Source organism: Triticum urartu, chromosome 4 (assembly GCF_003073215.2).
Source record: "Triticum urartu cultivar G1812 chromosome 4, Tu2.1, whole genome shotgun sequence".
Taxonomy (NCBI): Eukaryota; Viridiplantae; Streptophyta; class Magnoliopsida; order Poales; family Poaceae; genus Triticum; species Triticum urartu.
Genome location: NC_053025.1, coordinates 15,714,329 through 15,737,276, shown reverse-complemented (window position 1 = coordinate 15,737,276; position 22,948 = coordinate 15,714,329).

The following is a 22,948-nucleotide window of genomic DNA, read 5'->3' as shown; positions in this document are numbered from 1 at the left end:
AAGAATGCAGCAACATCCATACTTCCCTAGCTCCAAAAATTATGAAAGAAAATTCCCACTGTATTAAATTTATCAGAGCTTAATATGCAAAAGGTTTCGACATTTTATCACATTCTGACTTTTCTAGAGAATTATTGCAACAGCGGTAAACTTTCTGTTTTCAAACAGCAACATGTGGACTTCTAAAATAGGCATAGTAAAGGCTATCAATGCCACTTTTATTGAAATAAAAGATGCAAAACATTATTCTAAATAACAGCAAGCAAATCCTAACAAAATAAATTGATGCTCCAAGCAAAACACATATCATGTGGCGAATAAAAATATAGCTCCAAGTAAAGTTACCGATGAACGAAGACGAAAGAGGGGATGCCTTCCGGGGCATCCCCAAGCTTAGGCTCTTGGTTGTCCTTGAATATTACCTTGGGGTGCCTTGGGCATCCCCAATCTTAGTCTCTTGCCACTCCTTATTCCATAGTCCATCGAATCTTTACCCAAAACTTGAAAACTTCACAACACAAAACTTACCAGAAAACTCGTAAGCTCCGTTAGTATAAGAAAATAAATCACCACTTAGGTACTGTTGTGAACTCATTCTAAATTAATATTGGGGTAATATCTACTGTATTCCAACTTATCTATGGTTCATACCCTCCGATACTACTCATAGATTCATCAAAATAAGCAAACAACACATCGAAAACAGAATCTGTCAAAAACAGAACAATCTGTAGTAATCTGGATCAGACGTATACTTCTGGAACTCATAAAATTCTCAAATAAATTTATGGACCTGAGGAATTTATCTATTAATCATCTGCAAAAATAATTAACTAAATTTCACTCTCCAAATAAAAATGGCAGCAATTCTCGTGAGCGCTAAAGTTTCTGTTTTTTACAGCATGATCGCAAAGACTTTCCCCAAGTCTTCCCAGAGGTTCTACTTGGCACAAACACTAAGTAAAACATAAAAACTCAATAATAACATAGGCTAGATAAATTATTTATTACTAAACAGGAACAAAAATAAATGAAAAAAATAAAATTGGGTTGCCTCCCAACAAGCGCTAACGTTTAACGCCCCTAGCTAGGCATGATGATTTCAATGATGCTCACATAAAAGATAAGAATTGAAACATAAAGAGAGCATCATGAAGAATATAACTAGCACATTTAAGTATAACCCACTTCCTATGCATAGGGATTTTGTGAGCAAACAACTTGTGGGAACAAGAATCAACTTGCATAAGAAAGCAACACAAGCATAACTTCAAGATTTTAAGCACATAGAGAGGAAACTTGATATTATTGCAATTCCTACAAGCATATGTTCCTCCCTCATAATAATTTTCAGTAGCATCATGAATGAATTCAACAATATAACTATCACATAAAGCATTCTTTTCATGATCTACAAGCATAGAAATTTTATTACTGTCCACACAAGCAAAATTCTTCTCATGAATAATAGTGGGAGCAAACTCAACAAAAAAATTATCATGTGAGGCATAATCCAACTGAAAACTGAAATCATGATGACAAGTTTCATGGATATCATTATTATTTATAGCATATAGGTCATCACAATAATCATCATAGATAGCAATTTTGTTCTCATAATCAATTGGAACCTCTTCCGGAATAGTGGATCCATCACAAAATAAATTCATGACCTCTCCAAATCCACTTTTATCAATATAATCATCATAAATAGGAGGCATGCTTTCATCATAATAAATTTGCTCATCAAAACTTGGGGGACAAAAAATATCATCTTCATCAAACATCGCTTCCCCAAGCTTGTGGCTTTGCATATCATTAGCATCATGGATATTCAAGGAATTCATACTAACAACATTGCAATCATGCTCATCATTCAAATATTTAGTGCAAAACATTCTAATGCATTCTTCTTCTAGCACTTGAGCACAATTTTCCTTTCCATCATTCTCACGAAAGATATTAAAAAGATGAAGCGTATGACACAAACTCAATTCCATTTTTTGTTGTAGTTTTCTTTTATAAACTAAACTAGTGATAAAACAAGAAACTAAAAGACTCGATTGCAAGATCTAAAGATATACCTTCAAGCACTCACCTGCCCGACAACGGCGCCAGAAAAGAGCTTGATGTCTACTACACAACCTTCTTCTTGTAGACGTTGTTGGGCCTCCAAGTGCAGAGGTTTCTAGGACAGTAGAAAATTTCCCTCAAGTGGATGACCTAAGGTTTATCAATCCATAGGAGGCGTAGGATGAAGATGGTCTCTCTCAAGCAACCCTGCAACCAAATAACAAAGAGTCTCTTGTGTCCCCAACACACCCAATACAATGGTAAATTGTATAGGTGCACTAGTTTGGCGAAGAGATGATGAAACAAGTGGTATATGGATAGTAGATAAAGGTATTTGTAATCTGAAAATATAAAAACAGCAAGGTAACTAATGATAAAAGTGAGCATAAACGGTATTGCAATGCATTGAAACATGGCCTAGGGTTCATACTTTCGCTAGTGCAAGTTCCTCAACAATAATAACATAATTGGATCACATAACTATCCCTCAACATGCAACAAAGAGTCACTCCAAAGTCACTAATAGCGGAGAATGAACGAAGAGATTATGGTAGGGTACGAAACCACCTCAAAGTTATTCTTTCCAATCAATCCGTTGGGCTATTCCTATAAGTGTCACAAACAGCCCTAGAGTTCATACTAGAATAACACCTTAAGACACAAATCAACCAAAACCCTAATGTCACATAGATACTCCAATGTCACCTCAAGTATCCGTGGGTATGATTATACGATATGCATCACACAATCTCAGATTCATCTATTCAACCAACACATAGAACCTCAAAGAGTGCCCCAAAGTTCTACCGGAGAATCACAACGAAAACGTGTGCCAACCCCTATGCATAGGTTCATGGGCGGAACCCGCAAGTTGATCGCCAAAACATACATCAAGTGAATCACGTGGTATCCCATTGTCACCACAGATACGCACGACAAGACATACATCAAGTGTTCTCAAATCTTTAAAGACTCAATTAGATAAGATAACTTCAAAGGGGAAACTCAATCCATTACAAGAGAGTAGAGGGGGGAGAAAACATCATAAGATCCAACTATAATAACAAAGCTCGCGATACATCAAGATCATGCCAAATCAAGAACACGAGAGAGAGAGAGATCAAACACATAGCTATTGGTACATACCCTCGGCCCTGAGGGGGAACTACTCCCTCCTCGTCATGGAGAGCACTGGGATGACGAAGATGGCCACCGGAGAGGGATTCCCCCTCCGGCAGGGTGCCAGAACGGGTCTAGATTGGCTTTCGGTGGCTACAGAGGCTTCTGGCGGCGGAACTCCCGATCTATTGTGCTCCCGGATGTTTTAGGGTATATGGAGATATATAGGAGGAAGAAGTACGTCAGGGGGGCCACGAGGGGCCCACGAGGGTGGAGGGCGCGCCCAGGGGGTGGGCGCGCCCCCTGCCTCGTGGCTTCCTCGTAGATCCCCTGCCGTGCACTCCAAGTCTTCTGGGCTTCCTCTGATCCAAAAATAAGTTCCATGAAGTTTCAGGTCAATTGAACTCCGTTTGATTTTCCTTTTCTGCGATATTCTAAAACAAGGAAAAAACAGAAACTGGCACTGGGCTCTGGGTTAATAGGTTAGTCCCAAAAATGATATAAAAGTGTATAATAAAGCCCATAAACATCCAAAGTTGATAATATAATAGCATGGAACAATCAAAAATTATAGATACGTTGGAGACATATCAGCCAACAGCCCCCCTCCCTCGTGTCGTCACGAAGGGAATCCTAAGCTATGAATGCAGGCCCCCCAAAACCGAGGTTCACCTAGCAAAGTGCGAAGTAGCTAGCAACCCCCCTTCGTGTTGCCATGAAGGGAATCCTAAGATATGAATGCATGCCCCCCCAACCGAGGTTCACCTAGCAAAGTGCGAAGTAGCAACCCCCCCTCCACACACAGACACAGTTTCAGTCGGCGGGCCAGAGAGGCATATCTCACCAAGATGGATCATAAAACGGACCAAGATAATCCACCTTGGTCGTACAACCTCTCTCTTATTCTTGGTCAAAGTGATGGCCGTCCATCCGACCCCGGAGATGGGCTAGCTCGCCAATAATCACACAAGTAGCTAGTCCCCGAAGACAACCACTACATGCATGTGGCCCAAACATATGTATGGAGAGGAGTGTTTTTGAGTACCAATGGAACAACTTTGATGTGGCACCATGATTTCAAACTAGAAATTTCCACATTGAGTGAGGGTTAGGTTGACTATGCATATGTATGTTACACCACACTTCAAGCCAACAACGGGGATTCATGCATGCATGCGTGCATAGTATATGCGCTCAAACTTAAGGTCTGAATCTCACCATGACGTATACTACGATAACACAAACCAAATGAAGAATCCGCCATGGTAACCTATCTTGTTGTTGGTCAAGGTGATCATGGATGTCCACGTGGGCCCACGAATATATAGGCTTGTCTCTGATAACCACGCGAGGGAGTGTACCATTCGAAGGCAACCACTACATGCATATGTATGGAGGTGATGCATGCATGCATGTTTGAATACCATTTCACAACATTGATGTGGCACGTGCGTCAAAAATCGTACACTAGCTCCCCACACAGAGCGAGATTGGTTCATGATGTGTCATTGTACTAGCCACTTCGACTCGATGGGAGGGATTCATGCGTACACATGCATGTGTGTGTGTGCTCAAACTGCATCATGCATGTCACCCCAGAGCAAAAATAATAATCCCCTCCTAAGTCAAACTAACCTCTCTTGTTGTCAGGCACAAAATAGTGATGGACCAAGCGGGCCCATAGATGGAAAGCATCGATATCGCTGATAACCGCTTAAGTGGGTGCGAGAGGACAACCACCACTGCTTTTCATGTGGGCCAAACATATATATGTTGAATACCCAAAATGCACAACTTTGATGTGCCACATGCCTCAAAAACCGTAAACCATGCACCCACACAGAGCGAAGTTCATGAAGCATACTACATATGATGGTCCCCTTCCCCTCTCTTCACCGCATACTATATGCTCCTGCCGTAATATATGTACAACCCAAAAGAATCCTCATCGATGGTGAAATTAATTAACCTCTCCCAATGTAGGTAAAGTGATGCATGCATGCATCGACGATGGCCTCGTGGGTCCACAGATGGAAGCATCACACGTGAGTGTCCTAGCTAGGATAACCACCGCGTGCATGCATGTGGCCCAAAAAGGTGTTGTGTGATGTTCGAATAGCCAATTTTACAATTTTGATGTGTCACGTGCCTCGGAAACCAAAAAGTCCCAACACTGAGTGAGGTTTACTTGTTCATGAACGCGTACGTATAGTATATATGCTAGTCCCATCCCACCTCTTTGACGCGTACTATATACCACCATAACACAAATAAAAATATTCTATCTTGCTGGTCAAATTAACCTCAATGGCGCATGTTCATCAAAGTGATGGACGATGACCTCGCGGGCCCACCGAAAATGTCACACGTGAGTATCGAGTGTCGTGTAGGACAACCATCGACTGAATGTGGCCAAAACATGTATGTATGAAAGGGTTGTGTAATGTTTTAAATAATGATTTCATGACTCTGATGTGGCACCAGCCTGCCTAACAAAACGGCCAACCCATACTGTGGCTCACAACTCGTAGTGTACTGCGAGCCACCCGCCACCCCCAGACGCACACACCCACACACACCGCGAATCCACCGCAACTATGATGCACGTTAAATTAATTATCCCATGGTGAACATATGTTACCAAAGGAGGGACGTTTTAATTTCAAAAAAACATAGAGATCATTAAGACGTTTTAGTACATTAATTGATTAATTTTCTACGGGTATAATGTGCAAAAATCAAATTTGAGCTACATGCACATGTGACAGTGCACCTAAATGGATTGCAAAAACACATGTGTCTCACTAGGTGCATGTTTACTCCTCGTGCAACAAATTTCAAACATTGAGAATCTTGATTTTTAAATTCTAGTACATCCAAAACTTATTTGAAGCTCATGAAATTTATCGTGTTGTCATATGGACACCAATACAAAGTGGCATTGTACTTTTTTTTGTCAAATTTGAGACCAGTTTTGATGTAATCTTTATCTAATTACAAACGAGAGATTATTAATAATTCGGAACCAATATCCTAAAAGGATTATTTATTTTAACCGTGAGCGTTAGACCAACAATGGATATGTGACGTGCTTCAGTTAAGCAATAAAGCGGCATCACTAATCATCCAAATAGAAAAACAATATACGTGCCGCCGGGTGACCCGTGTGCCGTGCGAGCAGGCGTGAGTTGACGGTACGCATGCGAGTAGTCCGCCGTGCAGGCAGATGGGGAGGCATGCGTGAAAGTGTGTGAATTGACGGAGGCATGCTCGCTGCGCAGTGTCATCGGGAGGCGTGTGAGTAGCTGTGTTAAACTTTGGTAGGCATGCCAGCAGTCCAGTGCGCAGGTTCACCGGGAGGCGAGCCATCGGTTTGACAGTCGCCCGCCTCTCTCCCACAACTCCCACTACTCCATATTAATGGTGCGCCTGAGCGGCCGCACCCCCATCCTCACCACACACACACAATCCTCTCTCTCCTCTTTCATCCTCGACGCCACTCTCAGTCCTCAGAGCCATCAGTGTATGAGGATGCCGCCGAAGCGCCCCATCGGAGGGAGTGGCGACGCCAGGGCTGCTAAAGCACTGGAGCATGGCGTGGAGATGGAGACATAGGTTGCCATCACCACTGGCGAGTTATCGCTGCACCCTGACGTCATCGACGGCGTCGAGCTTCCACAGCCGGAGGCGGAGTTCCACACCGACTCTGGTGACGACCCTGGCGACGACTCCGACGACCACTCCGGTGACGACTCCGACAACGACGGATAGCTGGTTAGTCATCTGTACCCATTTATGTGTCAAATAGATCATAGGGTTTCTCTGGTTAGTCCTGCCTCCCCTTTTTGGAATAGAAATCCTATGGTTATGTTCTCCCAATCCATGAAATCTGAGTAAGTTTTGTTAGATCCATATAGTGTAGGTTGGAAATATGCCCTAGAGGCAATAATAAAAGCATTATTATTATATTTCCTTGTTCATGATAATTGTCTTTATTCATGCTATAATTGTGTTATCCGGAAATCGTAATACATGTGTGAATAATAGACACCAACATGTCCCTAGTAAGCCTCTAGTTGACTAGCTCGTTGATCAACAGATAGTCATGGTTTCTTGACTATGGACATTGGATGTCATTGATAACGAGATCACATCATTAGGAGAATGATGTGATGGACAAGACCCAATCCTAAACATAGCATTAGATCGTATAGTTCGTTTGCTAGAGTTTTTCCAATGTCAAGTATCCTTTCCTTAGACCATGAGATCGTGTAACTCCTGGATAGTAGGAGTGCTTTGGGTGTACCAAACGTCACAACGTAACTGGGTGACTATAAAGGTATACTACGGGTATCTCCGAAAGTGTCGGTTGGGTTGACACAGATCAAGACTGGGATTTGTCACTCCGTATGACGGAGAGGTATCACTGGGCCCACTCGGTAATGCATCATCATTATGAGCTCAAAGTGACCAAGTGTCTGGTCACGGGATCATGCATTACGATATGAGTAAAGTGACTTGCCGGTAACGAGATTGAACAAGGTATTGGGATACCGACGATCGAATCTCGGGCAAGTAACATACCGATTGACAAAGGGAATTGTATACAGGGTTGCTTGAATCCTCGACATCGTGGTTCATCCGATGAGATCATCGAGGAGCATGTGGGAGCCAACATGGGTATCCAGATCCCGCTGTTGGTTATTGACCGAAGAGCAATCTCGGTCATGTCTACATGTCTCCCGAACCCGTAGGGTCTACACACTTAAGGTTCGGCGACGCTAGGGTTGTAGGGATATGTATATGCAGTAACCCGAATGTTGTTCGGAGTCCCGGATGAGATCCCGGACGTCACGAGGAGTTTCGGAATGGTCCGGAGGTAAAGAATTATATATAGGAAGTGCTATTTCGGCCATCGGGACAAGTTTTGGGGTCACCGGTATTGTACCGGGACCACCGGAAGGGTCCCGGGGGTCCACCGGGTGGGGCCACCTATCCTGGAGGGCCCCATGGGCTGAAGTGGGAAGGGATCCAGCCCAAAGTGGGCTGGGGCGCCACTTCCCTTAGGGCCCATGTGCCTAGGATGGGGAAACCCTAAAGGGGGGCGCCCCCTTGCTTGGGGGGCAAGCCCCCCACCCCTTGGCCGCCGACCCCCTAGGAGATTGCATCTCCTAGGGCCGGCGCCCCCCCTAGGCCCCCCTATATATAGTGGGGGGGATGGAGGACCTCTTACCTTTGCCTTTGGTGCCTCCCTCTCCCTCTCCAACACCTCCTCCTCCTCCATAGAGCTTGGCGAAGCCCTGCCGGAGTACTGCAGCTCCATCACCACCACGCCATCGTGCTGCTGCTGGAGTCATCTTCCTCAACCTCTCCTTCCCCCTTGCTGGATCAAGAAGAAGGAGACGTCATGCTGACCGTACGTGTGTTGAACGCGGAGGTGCCGTCCGTTCGGCGCTAGGATCTCCGGTGATTTGGATCACGTTGAGTACGACTCCCTCATCCCCGTTCTTTGAACGCTTCCGCTCGCGATCTACAAAGGTATGTAGATGCATCCGATCACTCGTTGCTAGATGAACTCATAGATGGATCTTGGTGAAACCATAGGAAATTTTTTGTTTTCTGCAACGTTCCCCAACAGTGGCATCATGAGCCAGGTTTATGCGTAGTTCTCTTTGCACGAGTAGAACATAATTTGTTGTGGGCGTAGATGTTGTCAACTTTCTTGCCGCTACTAGTCTTATCTTGCTTCAGCGGTATTGTGGGATGAAGCGGCCCGGACCAACCTTACACGTACGCTTACGTGAGACCGGTTCCACCGACTAACATGCACTAGTTGCATAAGGTGGTTGGCGGGTGTCTGTCTCTCCCACTTTAGTTGGAGCGGATTTGATGAAAATGGTCCTTATGAAGGGTAAATAGAAGTTGACAAATCACGTTGTGGCTTTCACGTAGGTAAGAAAACGTTCTTGCTAGAACCCTATTGCAGCCACGTAAAACTTGCAACAACAATTAGAGGACGTCTAACTTGTTTTTGCAGCAAGTGTTCTGTGATGTGATATGGCCAAAGTTGTGATGAATGATTAATGATATATATGTGATGTATGAGATCATGTTCTTGTAATAGGAATCATGACTTGCATGTCGATGAGTATGACAACCGGCAGGAGCCATAGGAGTTGTCTTTATTTTTTGTATGACCTGCGTGTCATTGAGAAACGCCATGTAAATTACTTTACTTTATTGCTAAACGTGTTAGCCATAGTAGTATAAGTAATAGTTGGCGAGCAACTTCATGGAGACACGACGATGGAGATCATGATGATGGAGATCATGGTGTCATGCCGGTGACAGGATGATCATGGAGCCCCAAGATGGAGATCAAAGGAGCTATGTGATATTGGCCATATCATGTCACTATTATTATTTGATTGCATGTGATGTTTATCATGTTTTGTACATCTTCTTTACTTAGAACGACGGTAGTAAATAAGATGATCCCTCATAATAATTTCAAGAAAGTGTTCCCCCTAACTGTGCACCGTTGCGACAGTTCGTTGTTTCGAAGCACCACGTGATGATCGAGTGTGATAGATTCCAACGTTCACATACAACGGGTGTAAGACAGATTTACACATGCAAACACTTAGGTTGACTTGACGAGCCTAGCATGTACAGACATGGCCTCGGAACACAGAAGACCGAAAGGTCGAGCATGAGTCGTATAGAAGATACGATCAACATGAAGATGTTCACCGACGTTGACTAGTTCGTCTCACGTGATGATCGGACACGGCCTAGTTAACTCAGATCATGTTATACTTAGATGACTGGAGGGATGTCTATCTGAGTGGGAGTTCATTGAATAATTTGATTAGATGAACTTAATTATCATGAACTTAGTCTAAAATCTTTACAATATGTCTTGTAGATCAATGGCCAACGTTGTCCTCAACTTCAACGCGTTCCTTGAGAAAACCAAGCTGAAAGACGATGGCAGCAACTATACGGCCTGGGTCCGGAACCTGAGGATCATCCTCATAGCTGCCAAGAAAGATTATGTCCTACAAGCACCGCTAGGTGACGCACCCGTCCCACAGAACCAAGATGTTATGAATGCTTGGCAGACACGTGCTGATGATTACTCCCTCGTTCAGTGCGGTATGCTTTACAGCTTCGAACCGGGGCTCCAAAAACGTTTTGAGAGACACGGAGCATATGAGATGTTCGAAGAGCTGAAAATGGTTTTCCAAGCTCATGCCCGGGTCAAGAGATATGAAGTCTCCGACAAGTTTTTCAGCTGTAAGATGGAGGAAAATAGTTCTGTCAGTGAGCACATACTCACAATGTCTGGGTTACATAACCGTTTGACTCAGCTGGGAGTTAATCTCCCGGATGACGCAGTCATTGACAGAATCCTTCAGCCGCTTCCACCAAGCTACAAGAGCTTTGTGATGAAATTCAATATGCAGGGGATGGAAAAGACCATTCCTGAATTATTTGCAATGCTGAAATCAGCAGAGGTAGAAGTCAAAAAGGAACATCAAGTGTTGATGGTGAATAAAACCACTAAGTTCAAGAAAGGCAAGGGTAAGAAGAACTTCAAGAAGGACGGCAAGGGAGTTGCCGCGCCCGGTAAGCAAGCTACCGGGAAGAAGCCAAAGAATGGACCCAAGCCCGAGACTGAGTGCTTTTATTGCAAGGGAAGTGGTCACTGGAAGCGGAACTGCCCCAAATACTTAGCGGACAAGAAGGCCGGCAAAACAAAAGGTATATGTGATATACATGTAATTGATGTGTACCTTACCAGTACTCGTAGTAGCTCCTGGGTATTTGATACCGGTGCAGTTGCTCACATTTGTAACTCAAAGCAGGAGCTGCGGAATAAGCGGAGACTGGCGAAGGACAAGGTGACGATGCGCGTCGGGAATGGTTCCAGGGTCAATGTGATCGCCGTCGGCACGCTACCTCTGCATTTACCTACGGGATTAGTTTTAAACCTCAATAATTGTTATTTAGTGCCAGCTTTGAGCATGAACATTGTATCGGGATCTCCTTTAATTCGAGATGGCTACTCATTTAAATCCGAGAATAATGGTTGTTCTATTTATATGAGAGATATGTTTTATGGTCATGCTCCGATGGTGAATGGTTTATTCTTAATGAATCTCGAGCGTAATGCTACACATGTTCATAGTGTGAATACCAAAAGATGTAAGGTTGACAATGATAGTCCCACATACTTGTGGCACTGCCGCCTTGGTCACATAGGTGTCAAACACATGAAGAAGCTCCATGCAGATGGACTTTTAGAGTCTCTTGATTATGAATCATTTGACACGTGCGAACCATGCCTCATGGGTAAAATGACCAAGACTTCGTTCTCAGGAACAATGGAGCGAGCAACCAACTTATTGGAAATCATACATACTGATGTGTGCGGTCCAATGAGCGTTGAGGCTCGCGGTGGCTATCGTTATGTTCTCACCCTCACTGATGACTTGAGTAGATATGGGTATGTCTACTTAATGAAACACAAGTCTGAAACCTTTGAAAAGTTTAAGGAATTTCAGAGTGAGGTTGAGAATCAACGTGACAGAAAAATCAAGTTCCTACGATCAGATCATGGAGGAGAATACTTGAGTCATGAATTTGGCACACACTTAAGAAAATGTGGAATAGTTTCACAACTCACGCCGCCTGGAACACCTCAGCGTAATGGTGTGTCCGAACGTCGTAATCGCACTCTATTAGATATGGTGCGATCTATGATGTCTCTTACCGGTTTACCGCTATCTTTTTGGGGCTATGCTTTAGAGACTGCCGCATTCACTTTAAATAGGGCTCCATTGAAATCCGTTGAGACGACACCGTATGAATTATGGTTTGGGAAGAAACCTAAGCTGTCATTTCTAAAAGTTTGGGGATGCGATGCTTATGTCAAGAAACTTCAACCTGAAAAGCTCGAACCCAAGTCGGAAAAATGCATCTTCATAGGATACCCTAAATAAACTATTGGGTATACCTTCTACCTCAGATCCGAAGGCAAGATCTTTGTTGCCAAGAATGGATCCTTTCTAGAGAAAGAGTTTCTCTCGAAAGAAATAAGTGGGAGGAAAGTAGAACTTGATGAAGTATTACCTCTTGAACCGGAAAATGGCGCAACTCAAAGAAATGTTCCTGAGGTGCCTGCACCGACTAGAGAGGAAGTTAATGATGATGATCATGAAACTTTAGATCAAGTTGCTACTGAACTTCGTAGGTCCACAAGGACACGTTCCGCACCAGAGTGGTACGGCAACCCTGTCTTGGAAATCATGTTGTTAGACAACGGTGAACCTTCGAACTATGAAGAAGCGATGGCGGGCCCGGATTCCGACAAATGGCTAGAAGCCATGAAATCCGAGATAGGATCCATGTATGAAAATGAAGTATGGACTTTGACTGACTTGCCTGTTGAGCGGCGAGTCATAGATAATAAAGGGATCTTTAAGAGGAAGACAGACGCGGATGGTAATGTGACCATCTATAAAGCTCGGCTTGTCGCTAAGGGTTATCGACAAGTTCAAGGGGTTGACTACGATGAGACTTTCTCACCGGTAGCGAAGCTAAAGTCCGTCCGAATCATGTTAGCAATTGCCGCATTCTATGATTACGAGATATGGCAAATGGACATCAAAACAGCATTCCTTAATGGTTTCCTTAAGGAAGAATTGTATATGATGCAGCCAGAAGGTTTTGTCGATCCTAAGAATGCTGACAAGGTGTGCAAGCTCCAACGCTCGATTTATGGGCTGGTGCAAGCATCTCGGAGTTGGAACATTCGCTTTGATGAGATGATCAAAGCGTTTGGGTTTACGCAGACTTATGGAGAAGCCTGCATTTACAAGAAAGTGAGTGGGAGCTCTCTAGCATTTCTCATATTATATGTAGATGACATACTTTTGATGGGAAATGATATAGAACTCTTGGACAGCATTAAGGCCTACTTGAATAAGAGTTTTTCAATGAAGGACCTTGGAGAAGCTGCATATATATTAGGCATCAAGATCTAGAGATAGATCAAGACGCCTCATAGGTCTTTCACGAAGCACATACCTTGATAAGATATTGAAGAAATTCAATATGAATCAGTCTAAGAGGGGGTTCTTGCCTGTGTTACAAGGTGTGAAATTGAGCTCAGCTCAATGTCCGACCATGGCAGAAGATATAGAAGAGATGAGTGTCATCCCCTATGCCTCAGCCATAGGTTCTATTATGTATGCCATGCTGTGTACCAGACCTGATGTAAACCTTGCCGTAAGTTTGGTAGGAAGGTACCAAAGTAATCCCGGCAAGGAACACTGGACAGCGGTCAAGAATATCCTGAAGTACCTGAAAAGGACTAAGGAAATGTTTCTCGTTTATGGAGGTGACGAAGAGCTCGTCGTAAAGGGTTACGTCGACGCTAGCTTCGACACAGATCTGGATGACTCTAAGTCACAAACCGGATACGTGTATATTTTGAATGGTGGGGCAGTAAGCTGGTGCAGTTGCAAGCAGAGCGTCGTGGCGGGATCTACATGTGAAGCGGAGTACATGGCAGCCTCGGAGGCAGCGCATGAAGCAATTTGGGTGAAGGAGTTCATCACTGACCTAGGAGTCATACCCAATGCGTCGGGGCCAATCAAACTCTTCCGTGACAACACTGGAGCTATTGCACTTGCCAAGGAGCCCAGGTTTCACAAGAAGACCAGGAACATCAAGCGTCGCTTCAACTCCATTCATGAAAATGTTCAAGATGGAGACATAGATATTTGTAAAGTACATACGGACCTGAATGTAGCAGATCCGTTGACTAAACCTCTCCCTAGAGAAAAACATGATCAACACCAGAATTCCATGGGTGTTCGATTCATCACAATGTAACTAGATTATTGACTCTAGTGCAAGTGGGAGACTGTTGGAAATATGCCCTAGAGGCAATAATAAAAGCATTATTATTATATTTCCTTGTTCATGATAATTGTCTTTATTCATGCTATAATTGTGTTATCCGGAAATCGTAATACATGTGTGAATAATAGACACCAACATGTCCCTAGTAAGCCTCTAGTTGACTAGCTCGTTGATCAACAGATAGTCATGGTTTCCTGACTATGGACATTGGATGTCATTGATAATGAGATCACATCATTAGGAGAATGATGTGATGGACAAGACCCAATCCTAAACATAGCATTAGATCGTATAGTTCGTTTGCTAGAGTTTTTCCAATGTCAAGTATCCTTTCCTTAGACCATGAGATCGTGTAACTCCTGGATACCGTAGGAGTGCTTTGGGTGTACCAAACGTCACAACGTAACTGGGTGACTATAAAGGTATACTACGGGTATCTCCAAAAGTGTCTGTTGGGTTGACACGGATCAAGACTGGGATTTGTCACTCCGTATGACGGAGAGGTATCACTGGGCCCACTCGGTAATGCATCATCATTATGAGCTCAAAGTGACCAAGTGTCTGGTCACGGGATCATGCATTACGGTACGAGTAAAGTGACTTGCCGGTAACGAGATTGAACGAGGTATTGGGATACCGACGATCGAATCTCGGGCAAGTAACGTACCGATTGACAAAGGGAATTGTATACGGGGTTGCTTGAATCCTCGACATCGTGGTTCATCCGATGAGATCATCGAGGAGCATGTGGGAGCCAACATGGGTATCCAGATCCCGCTGTTGGTTATTGACCGGAGAGCAATCTCGGTCATGTCTACATGTCTCCCGAACCCGTAGGGTCTACACACTTAAGGTTCGGTAACGCTAGGGTTGTAGGGATATGTATATGCAGTAACCCGAATGTTGTTCGGAGTCCCGGATGAAATCGCGGACATCATGAGGAGTTACGGAATTGTCCGGAGGTAAAGAATTATATATAGGAAGTGCTATTTCGGCCATCGGGACAAGTTTCGGGGTTATCGGTATTGTACCGGGACCACCGGAGGGTCCCGGGGGTCCACCGGGTGGGGCCACCTATCCTGGAGGGCCCCATGGGCTGAAGTGGGAAGGGATCCAGCCCAAAGTGGGCTGGGGCGCCACTTCCCTTAGGGCCCATGCGCCTAGGGTGGGGAAACCCTAAAGGGGGGCGCCCCCTTGCTTGGGGGGCAAGCCCCCCACCCCTTGGCCGCCGCCCCCCTAGGAGATTGCATCTCCTAGGGCCGGCGCCCCCCCTAGGCCCCCCTATATATAGTGGGGGGGATGGAGGACCTCTTACCTTTGCCTTTGGTGCCTCCCTCTCCCTCTCCAACACCTCCTCCTCCTCCATAGAGCTTGGCGAAGCCCTGCCGGAGTACTGCAGCTCCATCACCACCACGCCGTCGTGCTGCTGCTGGAGTCATCTTCCTCAACCTCTACTTCCCCCTTGATGGATCAAGAAGAAGGATACGTCATGCTGGCCGTACGTGTGTTGAACGCGGAGGTGCCGTCCGTTTGGCGCTAGGATCTCCGGTGATTTGGATCACGTCGAGTACGACTCCCTCATCCCCGTTCTTTGAACGCTTCCGCTCTAGATCTACAAAGGTATGTAGATGCATCCGATCACTCGTTGCTAGATGAACTCATAGATGGATCCTGGTGAAACCGTAGGAAATTTTTTGTTTTCTGCAACGTTCCCCAACGGTGTATTGATGTTTGAATGGTTACAAGTGATAAGTGATTTAGTGTTCATCTTATGCAATTGATTTGTGCCTATATCCGGCTAGGGTTAGTGTTCTGCTAATAATTCCTAGCCAGGACTTGGCAATTATTTAGAATGAACCTACATATCTTTTGTGCATTATTTTTCTTCAAGGATTGGTCTGTATGTAGATGACTGCGCTTAATCAAACCCATAATCTCTGGATATGTATACATAAATAGCCATAAATTCCTAATCCCTACTTCACGGGCATGTAATCATTGATTGATGCCAATTTGTTTTACTATTTTGTATAGGTTGTCTAACGATGTTGGACAGCGAGGATTAGATGGCCAGAGGGAGTACGAGAGGCAATCTTGAGGGAGCTTTATACCGGGAATGCATAACAGGCGTATTAGGACTTGGAACGGCGGCTATGGATGCCCATTTGCAAACCAGAATCTTCATGATGCGTATCTAAGTGTTTCTCGCACATGCAAGAGGACGGGCCATGGCTCCTTCAAGCAGAAGTATTCTCACAGGGTGGCGCACGGCCGCGTACCACCCAAGTTACCTTGGGAGAAGCTTCAGGATCATGTCGCATGTGAGATGAGATGTGGGATGGATCGAGCTATGTATGCTTGAGTATGCTTAATGACGGTTGAACTATGTACTTATGGTTGAACTATGCTTATGTACGTCCACGCTTATTATCTATGTCTGTATGTAAATATTTGGTCAAAATTACAAGGGGGGGCCAATAAACCAGGACGGAGTAGTACGTCAATCACACACGGTTCCAAAATTGGAACATGTGCAATGACTTTCATTTTGTCTCTTGATCAGTCATACACGGTTCGCCTAGCAAACTGTCACCAAAAATCTTTGTGGGACAGAAAAACCCTCACCACCCATTCAAAAAAAGAAAACCCTCCCCATCCGCACGTCACAAAAACCCTCACCCCGCCCGCACCCCCTCTGGTACGTTTCCCATTCACACCTGCACAAGCTCTTCGTGTCTATGCCATGGCACCGCTGATACGTCTCCAACGGTATCTATAATTTTATTTATTCCATGACTATTATATATCAACCTTGATGTTTTATATGCATTTATATGCTTATTTTATATGATTTTTGTGACTAACCTTATTTAACCCTAGAGCCGAGTGCCAATTTCTGTTTTTTCTTGTTTTGAGTATCGCAGAAAAAAGGAAAAACCAACGAAGACCAATTTGACCTGAAATTTCACGGAGGTCGTTTTGGACCAGAAGAAGCCCACGCAGTATCGGAGATGGACCAAAGGAGTCCCGAGGCCACCATGAGGGTGGGGGCGCGCACTACCCTCTGGGCGCGCCCCTTATCTCGTGGCCGCCTCAGGGACACCCCTTGACTTGTTTCCCGACTCCAACAACCTCTTAATATACCCAAATTTCCAGAAAGAAACCTAGACGGGAGTTTCCGCCGCCGCAAGCCTGTAGCCACCAAAAACCAATCCGGGACCCTGTTTCGGGCCACCCTTGCCGGAGGGGGGGGGGGAATCCCTTCTCCGGGTGGCCATTCTTCATCATCCCGGCGCTCTCTCCATGATGATGAGGGAGTAGTTCACCCCTCGGGCTGAGGGTATGTACCAGTAGCTTGATGTGTTTGATCTCTCTCTCTCTCTCTCTATCTCGTGTTCTTGATTTGGATGATCTTGATGTATCGCGAAGCTTTGCTATTATTAGTGGATATTATGATGTTTCTCCCCCTCTTCTCTCTTGTAATGGATTGATTTTTCCCTTTGAAGTTATCTTAACGGATTGAGTCTTTAAGGATTTGAGAACACTTGATGTATGTCTTGCATGTGCTTATCTGTGGTGACAATGGGATATCACGTGATCCACTTGATGTATGTTTTGGTGATCAAATTGCGAGTTCCGTGACCTCGTGAACTTATGCATAGGGGTTGACACACGTTTTCGTCTTGACTCTCCGTAGAAACTTTGGGGCACTCTTTGAAGTTCTTTGTGTTGGTTGAATACATGAATCTGACATTGTGTGATATATATTGTATAATAATACCCACGGATACTTGAGGTGACATTGGAGTATCTAGGTGACATTAGGGTTTTGGTTGATTTGTGTCTTAAGGTGTTATTCTAGTACGAACTCTAGGATAGATCGAACGGAAAGAATAGCTTCGTGTTATTTTACTACGGACTCTTGAATAGATCGATCAGAAAGATAACTTTGAGGTGGTTTCGTACCCTACAATAATCTCTTCGTTTGTTCTCCGCTATTAGTGACTTTGGAGTGACTCTTTGTTGCATGTTGAGGGATAGTTATATGATCCAATTATGTTATTATTGTTGAGAGAACTTTGCACTAGTGAAAGTATGAACCCTAGGCCTTGTTTCCTAGCATTGCAATACCGTTTTTTCTCACTTTTACCACTTGTTACCTTGCTGTTTCTATATTTCCAGATTACAAAAACCTATATCTATCATCCATATTGCACTTGTATCACCATCTCTTCGCCGAACTAGTGCACCTATACAATTTACCATTGTATTGGGTGTGTTGGGGTCACAAGAGACTCTTTGTTATTTGGTTGCAGGGTTGTTTGAGAGAGACCATCTTCATCCTATGCATCCCACGGATTGATAAACCCTAGGTCATCCACTTGAGGGAAATTTGCTACTGTCCTACTAACCTCTGCACTTGGAGGCCCAACAACGTCTACAAGAAGAAGGTTGTGTAGTAGACATCAAGCTTAACAGAAAACTCAAGCTCCGTTAGTATAAGAAAGCAAAACACCACTTTTAGGTACTATAATGGAACTCATGTTTATTTATATTGGTGTTAAACCTACTGTATTTCCAACTTCTCTATGGTTTATAAACTATTTTACTAGCCATAGATTCATCAAAATAAGTAAACAACACATGAAAAACAGAATCTGTCAAAAACAGAACAGTCTGTAGTAATCTGAATCAAACGTATACTTATGGAACTCATAAAATTCTCAAATAAATTTCTGGACCTGAGGAATTTAACTATTAATCATCTGCAAAAATAATTAACTAAATAGCACTCTCCAAATAAAAATGGCAGCAATTCTCGTGAGCGCTAAAGTTTCTGTTTTTTTACAGCATGATCAACAAGACTTTCCCAAAGTCTTCCCAAAGGTTCTAGTTGGGACAAACACTAATTAAAAGCATAAAACCACATCTAAACAGAGGCTAGATGAATTATTTATTACTAAACAGGAAAAAAAATAAAATTGGGTTGCCTCCCAACAAGCGCTATCGTTTAACGCCCCTAGCTAGGCATGATGATTTCAATGATGCTCACATAAAAGATAAGAATTGAAACATAAAGAGAGCATCTTGAAGAATATGACTAGCACATTTAAGTCTAACATACTTCCTATGCATAGGGATTTTGTGAGTAAACAACTTATGGGAACAATAATCAACTAGCATAGGAGGGTGAAACAAGCATAACTTCAAAACTTTAAGCACATAGAGAGGAAACTTGATATTATTGCAATTCCTACAAGCATATATTCCTCCCTCATAATAATTTTCAGTAGCATCATGAATGAATTCAACAATATAACCAACACCTAAAGCATTCTTTTCCTGATCTACAAGCATAGAAAATTTACTACTCTCAACATAAGCAAAATTCTTCTCTTTCGGGATAGTGGGAGTATCATAAGAGACTTGAATATTATAAATTGTGTCCACATTAAAAGAGTAATGTTCAGGAAAGGGGTAACCATAATCATGACAAGTTTTATAAATATAATCCTCACTACTTTTTATAGCATATGTATCATCACAATAATTATCATAAGTAGGAGGCATGTTATTATCATTATGAATTTGCATATCAAAACTTGGGAGACTAAAAATATAATCTTCATTAAGCGTAGCATCCCCAAGCTTGGGACAAACATTAATTGCAGCAAATATATTATCAAATATGTCATCCTCATCAAACATAGCTTCCCCAAGTTTGGGCCTTTTCATATCATAAGCATAATCACTCTCATCATTAATAGCATGGATAGCACCAATAGTATAGCAATTATTATATTCTTCCAAGCAAGTGCCAAAAAGATTTTCAAGATCATAAGAAGCAGCATTATTTGAGAGAGATATCTTTTTACCTCTCTTCCTTTTTCTTTTATTCTTCTTCACCACATCATGTGTGGGTTTAATCCTCTTTTTGGAGCTCCTTATTAATGAGATTGGTTGAATAGGAGGCTCCTCCTCGTTACCTGATTCATCATAAGAAATAATAGGAGGATATTGGGAAGTCTCTTCCCTTTCATTAGTATTCTCTTCATCTTCTATTTGTTTTCTTTTCTTTATGTAGTTGGCAATATAAGGATTTTCAATGCAATTCACCGCACAATACATATAAACCTTCTCTAGATCAATATCAAGGAATTTCTCAAGGTTATATTCTGGAATATGCTTAGTTTGACGTTTCAATTCTTCATAACCCAAAAGCAAACTTAGTTCATTATAATGCGCAAGGGAAATCAAGTCATCACAATTTTTGTACATGATTCGGTCATGAAACAACTTGCATTTCATATTTAAATGACCATGTTCATTGCAAAGTTCACAAGTACGGTAAAGATATTTTAAATTTTCAGCACTCACATCAAGACTTTCTTGCAACAATTTAGTTTCTAAACACTTATGCCTCTTGCAATATCTATCTTCCCTATTTGGTGTGTACTTGCAAACCCAGTCTACTCCACAAAGACATGTTTATAGGAGGCAATTTTATCATAACTAGTGCAATCATCATTAGCATCATGGATATTCAAAGAATTCGTACTAACAACATTGCAATCATGCTCATCATTCACGTATTTAGTGCCAAACATTTTTTAGATTTCTTCTTCTAGCACTTGAGCATAATTATTCTTTCCATCATACTCACGAAAGATATTAAAAAGGTGAAGCGTATGAGACAAACTCAATTCCATTTTTTTGTAGTTTTCTTCTATAAACTAAACTAGTGATAAAACAAGAAACTAAAAGACTCGATTGCAAGATCTAAAGATATACCTTCAAGCGCTAACCTCCCTGGCAACGGCGCCAGAAAAGAGCTTAGTTGACGGGGTGTGTTAGTGCCGCTTTCCTTGCCTCCCCGGCAATGGCGCCAGAAAAGAGCTTGATGTCTACTACACAACCTTCTTCTTGTAGACGTTGTTGGGCCTCCAAGTGCAGAGGTTTGTAGGACAGTAGCAAATTTCCCTCAAGTGGATGACCTAAGGTTTATCAATCCGTAGGAGGCGTAGGATGAAGATGGTCTCTCTCAAGCAACCCTGCAACCAAATAACAAAGAGTCTCTTGTGTCCCCAACACACCCAATACAATGGTAAATTGTATAGGTGCACTAGTTCGGCGAAGAGATGGTGATACAAGTGGTATATGGATAGTAGATAATAGTATTTGTAATCTGAAATATAAAAACAGCAAGGTAGCAATGTGATAAAAGTGAGCGTAAACGGTATTGCAATGCATGAGAAAGGCCTAGGGTTCATACTTTCGCTAGTGTAAGTTCCCTCAACAATACTAACATAATTGGATCACATAACTATCCCTCAACATGCAACAAAGAGTCACTCCAAAGTCACTAATAGCGGAGAACAAACGAAGAGATTATGGTAGGGTACGAAACCACCTCAAAGTTATTCTTTCCAATCAATCCGTTGGGCTATTCCTATAAGTGTCACAAACAGCCCTAGAGTTCCGTACTAGAATAACACCTTAAGACACAAATCAACCAAAACCCTAATGTCACCTAGATACTCCAATGTCACCTCAAGTATCTGTGGGCATGATTATATGATATGCATCACACAATCTCAGATTCATCTATTCAACCAACACAAAGGACCTCAAAGAGTGCCCCAAAGTTCTACCGGAGAATCACGACGAAAACGTGTGCCAACCCCTATGCATAGGTTCCCAATGTCACGAAACCCGCAAGTTGATCACCTTAACATACATCAAGTGGCACGTGGTATCCCATTGTCACCACAGATATCCACGGCAAGACATACATCAAGTGTTCTCAAATCTTTAAAGACTCAATCCGATAAGATTACTTCAAAGGGGTAACTCAATTCATTACAAGAGAGAAGAGGGGGAGGAGAAACATAAGATCCAACTATAATAGCAAAGCTCGCGATACATCAAGATCGTGCCAAATCAAGAACACGAGAGAGAGAGAGATAAAACACATAGCTACTGGTACATACCCTCAGCCCCGAGGGAGAACTACTCCCTCCTCGTCATGTAGAGCGCCGGGATGATGAAGATGGCCACCGGTGAGGGTTCCCCCCTCCGGAAGGGTGCCGGAATAGGGTCCCGATTGACTTTTGGTGGCTACGGAGGCTTCTGGCGGTGGAACTCCCGATCTATTGTGCGTTCTAGAAATTTTAGGGTATATGGAGTTATATAGGCAGAAGAAGCACGTCAGGGGAGCCACGGGGGCCCCACGAGGCAGGGGGCACGCCTAGGGGGGTGGGCGCGCCCCCACCCTCGTGGGCAGCTCCCGTATCTTCTGACATGGGGTCCAAGTCCATCAGGTGTGTTTCCTTCCAAAAATAACTTCTCCAATTGATTTCGTTCCGTTTCGACTCCGTCTGATATTCCTTTTCTTCAAAACACTGAAATAGGCATAAAACAACAAATCTGGGCTGGGCCTCCGATTAATAGGTTAGTCCCAAAAATAATATAAAAGTGGAAAATAAAGCCCAATATTGCCCAAAACAGTAGATAATATAGCATGGAGCAATCAAAAATTATAGATACGTTGGAGACGTATTAGTGGGTCATCAAGAATATTTTCTAACCTAGACAAGTTGTCTGCAACGGGGTTCTTAGCTCCCTTTCTATGAACAGTATGCAAATCAAATTCTTGTAGCAAGAGAACCCATCTAATAAGTCTAGGTTTAGCATCTTTCTTTTCCATAAGGTATTTAATAGCAGCATGATCAGTTTGAATAGTTACTTTAGAATCAACAATATAAGATCTGAACTTATCACAAGCAAATACAATTGCTAAAAGCTCTTTTTTAGTAGTAGC